The sequence below is a fragment of the Nanorana parkeri genome, unplaced genomic scaffold (assembly GCF_000935625.1).
Source record: "Nanorana parkeri isolate BGI_ZX_2015 unplaced genomic scaffold, ASM93562v1 scaffold3676, whole genome shotgun sequence".
Classification (NCBI taxonomy): Eukaryota; Metazoa; Chordata; class Amphibia; order Anura; family Dicroglossidae; genus Nanorana; species Nanorana parkeri.
This window is the reverse complement of record NW_017309944.1, coordinates 4,220-11,511: the sequence shown is the minus strand read 5'-3', so window position 1 is coordinate 11,511 and position 7,292 is coordinate 4,220. Positions and strand designations below refer to the sequence as shown.

Here is a 7,292-nt window from a genome sequence, read left to right as displayed (position 1 = left end):
TGTGCTGCTGGGCTGTGCACCAGGAGCTGAGAGTGATATTTTACCAGGCTTCCCAGCGGGTTGTGCTGTGTGAAGGACTGAGTTAGGACCTAGGTTCTACTGTACCAAGTTGTTTTTGCCAAGTTGCTGTTCCAGAGTTGCTGTGGCCACAGAACAACTGAGAGAGAGACTACCATGTAGGACTTCAGAAAGGAGAATTACAGTTCAATGCTCCGGCGAAAGGGGGATGCCCAGGGTGTGTGGCATGACCAAGGATGTAGAGAAATCCCTGGGAGTGGTGAGACGCTTCTGGGCCACTTGTTTAATTGATGCTGTGGAAAGTAAGCCTGGCACCTTTTACACATTTGATTACATTTACTCTTGAATTAAAGAATAAAGAGAGGGAGTACTCCTATGGCAAGTTTAAGGGCCCCAATGCAGGCCGACTCATTAGTCCACTTACCAGCAGTGTTTGTAGTATTAGCTATACTAAATCAGGTTGTTTGTTAATACCTGTTTCTCTGTGGTACTCTGATACTAGTTAGGTTGTGCACTGTCATCTACCTGTATATAATTGGTGTGTTTCAATTGTTATTGGTTACTGCCTCCCTTTGCAGGGCTTATTTACACAACAAACCCCTTGTAAACCCAGGTGTGTTGGTGAGCTCTGATATTATTACCTGTGGAAGAAGATTGACCCAAAGAACATGTGGCTCCCTTGGGGGTAGTGCTACACAAAAAAACAGTAGAAAAGTAAAAATTGATCAATGTTTTACATTTGATGATATATGAGTGATGTATGCTTTAGAATGTCCCTGCCCCAAATGTCCCAAATGTACATTGGACGCACTACCAGGAGATTAAGTGATCAAATTGATGAACACACCTATACTAAATCAAAGAAAGACAATCATAGTGTTCTGTTTTTTGACAAATTCTGGCAAGGGGCTAATAGAAGAAAGGTGCAAGGGGTGGGAGGGGCCGGGCCTAGAGCCAAGTAAGGGGCCCCAACATTTCTGATGGCTGCCCTGGGACCTGGAAGTGATGATATATTGGGACATTATGCAGACACTAACGGCAAGGAGAGGGATGTTGGCAACATAGAGGTGTTTAGTGGAGAGACACTGATTGACTGAGAAGAGACATGCCTCAAATGCAGGGAGTATGTTTCTGGCTTAAAACATATTTGGGAGCATGAGACATATTCTGGGGGTATATGGACTACTGACTGTAGAGAAACTGTGCAGAAAACCCTGACTCTTAACCATGGCAATATCCTTAGAATTTGCTTGCATTGTACTAAGTCTGACAATATAGTGACACAAAATGAAGAGTGTCATATCTACAATGAAGAGTCAATAAAGAGTCATCTCTACACATCTGGTAGTTGTCACATGTGTAAAGATGACTGAACAGGATACAGACACCCAAAACAAGAATGATAGAGAGATAGAGAGATACTGCTGTGATACCGTGACACAGTGTGAATTAAAATATTTTCCCTGGTGGAAACATATATATAAGGAGATGGAACATATCCAGACAAACTGTTTGTGGGGGGGGGGGGGGGATATGTGGCAGTGCGTGGAAATGCCACTATGTAGTTTGGCAAAATGGTCACCCAGGACTCTCAGCCAGAGGGACTGAGCAGTTGCAGGACATAAGCACTTTAACCAGGAAAGAGCTGGCTTTCTATTTCTTTCTGGGTTTTCCAAATTATAATTGGGATCCTGGAATTGGGAGAGAAATGGGAATCAGGAGCAGTGGTGTCACAAGGTGGGTGCGGAGGGTGCGGCCCGCACCCGGGTGACACCATTGGAGGGGTGACACCAAAATGACTGACAGCCATTTTGGTGTCACCCCCCTCTGCAAAGTCGGGTGCTCGGTCATGGACTGAACGCCCGACAGTATCAGGAGAGAGAGGAGAGGACCCGGCGGGATAAGGTATCCCTCCGTCATCATGCGTGGTGTCACCCAGCCTCGGGACGCCCCTGGTCAGGAGGACTCCATCCTGGAACCAGCCTGTGTAGCAAGTCTGCTTGATGCAGCCTTTGTGGGAGATGTTTAAAGTAATAAACTGAAGTCGGTGAGACTTGGAAACACGTTATTTTTCTTAAAGACAAAGCTAAAGTAGTGTTCTTATTTTGGAGAAACCCCTATGAGGGAAAACTGGTCTGAACCTTTCAATAAAAGTGGGTGGGAAGCCCTAAAAAGAACATGCTTGCGAGTGGGCTACGTCCTTAAGGCTCTACCATTTGGAGCCAAATCTCACAATGTATGTATAGTATGTATGCACCGAAATGTAAATTTCAAAACTGAAACGAAACCGAAATAAACAAATTGTCAGACCGAAACGGAAAATGTTTTTTATTTTAATTTTTTCAAATGTTTTTAATATTTAATTTTTATAAACTTTGTATTTTTTTATATTTATTTGTATTTATTAATTCATTTTTTATTAAATATTTTTATTTTTTTTACTATACTTTAAGGGGGTTCGGTGAAATATTAGGGCTCTAAACAGACCCCTGCTATTTCCCTTTTAAAATAGACACAAAGTCCTCAATCTCTTTTTCTGCTCTTCCAGTTTTTAATGAACAGGAATACTCTATAGTAAACACAATGTTCTCATGTTATCAATAAACAGGAACACTCATAACCACAATTATGACTGAACAGGAGGTGATGTAGATCACTTCCCATTCATTCATAATTGAGGATATAGTCAACATGCTATGTCCTCAATTATCTACAAAACACTCAGCGATCACTGATCGCTGAATGTTTGCACTTGCTCTCCTTCCTGACACGCTGTCACAGGAGGATGAGCGAGCGGAGCAATGAGGAGAGCTCAGCCTCATGTGACAGCGCATGTTGTCTCCGCCCCCACACCGCTCTGCCCGACTGTGATAGGAGGCTGAGTGATGTGGGAGGAGAGACGTCGGCCGCTTACAGCGCTCTCCTCCCGCAGTGCTCGGCCGGCTGTCACACTTTCTCCACCCCTCCTGCTGGGACACAGAGCAGCGCCCAGCAGGGAGGAAAGAAGCAGGGATGCGCTGATGTATTGGCAAGAAAATGGCACTTTCGGCATTTAGCCAAAATTGCCATTTTCGATAAATCAGTGCATCCCTAATGTATAGCAAAAACCTTTTTTTGTTTTTAGATGGATAAAACACAGAAGGTTATTTTTTGTGGTGTCCCACTGGGTATATTTCTCTTCATGACCTAGAGACACAAGAGGAAGTGAGAGGAAAATTTCCTGAAAGTGAGGAGGAATCCCCATCTTAGAAAGCTTTCAGCTGAACATTTGCCACCACTTGATGATTTACCCTAACTTTTTGCTCTGGTAACATTTTGGATTTTCCCCTCACTTTCAGGTCTCAGTGACAATGGTCACTAGGACAAATAGAGGGATGAATAAGGGACACAGCATTAAAATGACAGAGGGTTTAAAGGGCAATTCCACTGTCCCAGGCGAATTTGAGAAAATGAAACTATGCCCACCAATCTGCCCCCTCTCCCCCTCTGCCACTCTTACCTTTTGAGTGGATGCTGCTTCCCCTCCGCTGCTCCCAGTGTACAGGAGGTATACCAAATTCTGCACACCAATGGTGAGTAGTCATTGATCAGTATGGTCACCTGACCAATGAGAAGCGCTTCTTGCAAGCGTAATTGTGTACGGGGGACAGTTCATAAATCAGGCTACGCAGAGGGAAATCACTGTTTGGTCAAATGTAAGAGCAGCAGGAGGCAGAAGAGGGAATAGACTTGTGCGTGTAATTCCATTTCCCCAAATTCGCCCAAGTAGAATTACGCTTTAACCCTCCCACACACAGGTCAAAACAACAAAAAATGTGCCTTTACATACACCTAAACTATAGAGAAAAAGTAGGTTTCCTGCCCTGCATAACAGGGAAAGTTAAAAGGACAGCATGCCAGGATACAGCGCTACACTTGAGGGGTTAAATTAGAGATATGTTGAGTTTCCTTGTACGGTTTGAGCAGCTTCAAAAGTGTATGGACCGGGGTGTCCAACCGAAGAGTAAGTTAAACAGAGGCTTCTCTGCCCTGCATAACAGGGCTATGCTGTGTGGCAGAGCTGTGCAAATCCCAAAACTGAACAGAAATGAAACTCCTTTCTCAAGTAAACCAGGTCCAATTTATGTATAGTGACTGTGTATTTACCTGTGTGACTGTAGTTCATCTTTCATGTTTTGGTATATAACCCTTACATTTAGGTAAACTGCTAGAATGATGAAAAAAAGATACAGATTATTTAAAGCAATACAAGTCGAGTTTATCTTTTTCTAATTTATTTCTAGCTAAGACCACTAGAATCATGAATAAGCATCTCTTCTACAGCATAGGAGTTACCTTCATTCTTCTGTTCATTATGTGCTTCTCCTGTGTATACCACGCCAAATTAGATTTTGCAGAGTTTACGAACTTTGGGCATAAAAACGAATTGCTTTCAAGGACAGAGGGATCAGCCACTAATAAGTCACAGACTATAGGGGAACCAAAAGCTTTGACTGGTATGTGGACTATCAATGCTGTGGGCCGTTTGGGTAATCTAATGGGAGAGTAATCTAATGGGAGAGTATGCCACACTTTATTCTCTTGCAAAGATGAATGGACAACAAGCTTATATCTTACCAGGGATGCACAGCTAGCTGGCCAAGATCTTTAAAATAAGATTGCCAACACTTCACCAGGAAGTAAGAAACCGCATCAAATGGAGGAATTATGGACTTCATGACTGGATGTCTGAGGAGTACCGACATATTGAAGGAGAATATGTTCATCTTCGTAGCACCCCATGTTCTTTTACATTTTACCACCACATAAAAGACGAGATTCTTCATGAATTTACATTCGATGACTTTATTAAAGAAGAGTCTTATGCGTATCTGAACAATGCGCGTGGTGACAAGAAAAATGTCACTTTTGTGGGTGTGCATGTCCGTTGAGGAGACTATGTATATGTTATGCCCAACATATGGAAAGGGATGGTTGCTGACAAAGGATATTTACAAAAAGCCATGGATTATTTCAGGAACAAGTATGAAAGCCCACTGTTTATTGTGACCAGTAACGGGATGGACTGGTGTAAAGGAAACATCCCAATTCATTGGGAGATGTTCACTTTGCTGGAGATGGTCAAGAGGGATCTCCAGTACGGGACTTTGCCCTTCTGGCACATTGCAACCACACTATCATGACTATTGGAACCTTTGGTATTTGGGTGGGCTATCTAGTTGGTGGGGAAACCATCTACTTAACAAACTACACACTGCCTGACTCTCCTTTTCTTCAAATCTTTAAATATGAAGCTGCTTTCCTTCCAGAATGGATTGGGATTCCCGCAGACCTCTCTCCACTTTTGAATAAGAAGGGTCCGTAAAGATAGGCCTGGAGCTATGGATTGTAGGGATGTCCCGATACCACTTTTTCAAGACCAAGTACAAGTACTGTCCCTCATGTACTTGCCAATACCAAATACCGATACTTTTTCTTAAAGGGGCGGGTGACATTTTTTATAAAACAATACAGACTAATGATTTTAGGGCAATTTCTTTATGATTATGAAGAACTTTAATGTAAAAGACTGTCCAATGAAATTGATGTGGTCCTTGTATACATGGAGTGGTGACAGGTCCTCTTCAATGTAAAGTAAAACAAATGTACTCCGAGTACTAAGCATGTGCGGTGGTCACTACATGCGGAGCATGTTCACAGATTTCCTATATCCTCTCATCTCAGTCATTGCATCATATCAGCAATACAACTTCCCTCAATTAAAACCTCAAGTTTAATTGGGGGAAATGGGACAGATTGGAAGAAGCAGGGGAGACTTGTAACTCTGTGCTATGGATCATTTAACCCATTCATATTGTCAGGGCAGAATTGTAACTCTATTACTGCAGTGTACTGGAAGTGTGTACTGTATGTACTATGGATCATTTATCCTAGTACACACTTCCAGTACACTGCAGTGATAGAGTTACAATTCTGCCCTGATAACATGAATGGGTTAAATGATCCATAGTACATAATATGTACTATGGATCATTTACCTATTCATGTTAGCAGGGGAGAATTGTGAATCTATTGCTGCAGTGTACTGGAAGTGTGTACTGTATATGTAGTACATACAGTACACACTTCCAGTATACTGCAGCAATAGATTTACAATTATGCCCTGCTTCTTCAAATCTGTCCCACTTCACCCAATTAAATCATCTGGTGACCCCGCCTGCAGCTTTCAGTGTGCTGACAACACACATCGAGGACAGGCCCCGTCCCTTTTTCCTCCCGCAGCCAGCCCTGTCACAGCTTTCCTCACTCACATGGCCTGACTGTCCGATCTCTGGCACCTCACGCAATGCCTTGCGGGTCTCTCTGGTAGTCGGCGCTGGGCGGGAGCGCATCAGCGTAGCTGTGACAGGTGGCTCCGTCGAGGTGACTATGTGCATGGTATGCCCAACGTACGGAAAGGGGTGGTTGCTGACAAAGGATATTTACAAAAAGCCATGGATTATTTCAGGAACAAGTATGAAAGCCCACTGTTTATTGTGACCAGTAATGGGATGGACTGGTGTAAAGAAAACATCAATAATTCAAAGGGAGATGTTCACCTTGCTGGAGATGGTCAAGAGGAATCTCCAGGACGGGACTTTGCCCTTCTGGCACATTGCAACCACACCATCATGACTATTGGGACCTTTGGTATTTGGGTGAGCTATCTGGTTGGTGGTGAAACCATCTACTTAACAAACTACACACTGCCTGACTCTCCTTTTCTTCAAATCTTTAAGTATGAAGCTACTTTCCTTCCAGAATGGATTGGGATTCCCGCAGACCTCTCTCCACTTTTGAATAACAAGAATCCGTAATGATAACTCAGGAACTCGTCTGGAGGTAAACAAAATTTTAATAGGATCTATACCTCCCATGGACCTGCTACTGCATTTCATACAATGCAAAAACAAGATTCTTATTGCAATGCCATATTTTTTTATGAACAATAGCATACATATCCTTGTTGCCATGGCGCCCTGTGCGGCCGCACTGCTCGCACACCCCTGAGGCCGGCCCTGCATAACGTTTGGGACTTTACCCAGCGTACCCAATCACACTTCCTGTTTAAATTACACAATATGTGTTCTATAGTAAAAGCAAACTCTTTCTAGTTTGATCTAAAACATGGATAGGGGTTGGTGGGGTGACAAAAACATGGGAACACATTCATTTTCCGGATACATGACAGCTATATACCATTCGGTCTTGCGAGCAGGCCATAGCTATATACC

General features: G+C 43.1%; 1 pseudogene; it reads left to right on the top strand.

The window, feature by feature from the left end:
• The first annotated feature begins 244 nt into the window (after window positions 1-244).
• LOC108803397 lies at window positions 245-6,875 on the top strand (annotated as a pseudogene).
• The last annotated feature ends 417 nt before the right edge of the window (window positions 6,876-7,292 follow it).